We start from the raw sequence: 1,756 nt of genomic DNA, 5'->3' as shown, positions 1-1,756 counted from the left end.
ATGCCTCATACATATGTATATATATATAGAGATTAAGCATTTTTATGATTTTCAGTGGTGAGGGATGAAATTAACAATTTTTGTGACGTTTAAGACCTGTGCTATTTCATTCTAATCATATTGCTTTCATCAAAAATAGAAAGAACTGGTTCTAAACGCCATGTAATCATAGACATTACAAAAGTAGACAAAAAAATATTCGAGTCATTATGACATCACCTCAATGTCCGTGTAATAACTTTCTACAATAAATTATTATCTAAGTTTAAGTCTTAAGTCGTAAGAAATTGACCACTACTGAACTACAGTCGAGGAGAATAATTGATTTGTGATTTGTCCATTTTCTTATGGCTTAAGGCTTAAAAATCTATTGTAGATCCCGGGTAATGCCTATTTTATAATTGTATAAGCACAGTTGTAACGTACATTCAATAAGCCATTAGTAATAAACAAGCTTATTCTGTAGTTTCAGAAAAATCTAAAGAAAATGGTTTTTTTTCGGAGAATGTCCTTAAGATTATGTTGCAAAAATTTTGTCTGCAGCTCTTACATCCACAACCATTTAAGATCATAATACCGTAAGAATCAATTAGAATTAAGAGTTCAAAAGAATTCTCGATTGTCATTTGCATATTCTTACTGTACGTCTTATGGTTACTGTACCGAAAGATGTGTGCCATGGCCTTTACACGTATTCTACAAATCAGATGCTAGAAATTGACCAATCAATTATTTTTCTTATATTTGACTATGACTATTAGTTTAGACAATTTTTTAGCATCTGACTTCTGATTTATTGTAGAATACGTAAAGACCATGGCACATTTTTCGTAACAGTAACTATAAGACATAAGAATTTTCAAGAAATTGTACCAAGCTAATTTCTTGAAAAATATGTATTTTCGCGAAAAATGTTTCAGACAAAAGTTTGTCGATTTCGAGGGGAATATAAGAGAGTATCATTGATTTGACCTTGAACGACGTTGTTAAAATCAGGGAATGGTTACATTGAATATTTTAAATGGAACGCTTCATTTTTCATTACATATTCTTGTAATCTCGAGAGCTTTTCAAAACACTATAATAAAATATTTGTTCATTAAATATTTTTCGAATTATGACTCGAAAATTACAATATATCTTCGGAATTGGTGTTATTCAAGGTGCTAAACGATGGCTAAAACTTTTTTTGAATATTGTTGAAGAACATGACCTAGATAACATTTGTCAGAAGATCAAGATCATTGGAGGTTGTACCTCTTATTTTCATTTTTATGTAAAAATGAATTTTTTGTGCATAAATGAAAATAAAAAGAATAATCTCCATGGTCCTTGATTTTAACAAATGTTATCTAGGTCATGTTCCTAAACATTCAAGAAGTTTTAAGCATCGTTTTAGCACCTTGAGTAACGCCAATGTCAATGGTATATTGTAACTTTCGAGCCTCATAACTGGATGAAAAAATATTTTATTATAGTGTTTTGAAAAAACTCTCGAGGTTAGCTACAGGAATGTGTGTTATGAATAATGGGAGGTTCCATTTGAAAAATTCAATACCATTTCCCTAACAACACTGTCCAAGGTCAAATCAATGGTACCCTTTTATGTTCTCCTTAAAATCGACAAACTTTTGTCTGAAACATTTTTCATTGCATATTTATCAAAGAAATTTGGAAAGAAACGCATATTTATCAAGAAATTAGCCTGGTACAGTCGTTCTAGAACATCCTGTATACATATACATATATGTTTGTA

The sequence above is a fragment of the Atta cephalotes genome, assembly GCF_000143395.1.
Source record: "Atta cephalotes unplaced genomic scaffold scaffold00027, whole genome shotgun sequence".
NCBI classification, from domain to species: domain Eukaryota; kingdom Metazoa; phylum Arthropoda; class Insecta; order Hymenoptera; family Formicidae; genus Atta; species Atta cephalotes.
The sequence above is the reverse complement of the archived record's forward strand: the minus strand, read 5'-3'. Positions refer to the sequence as shown.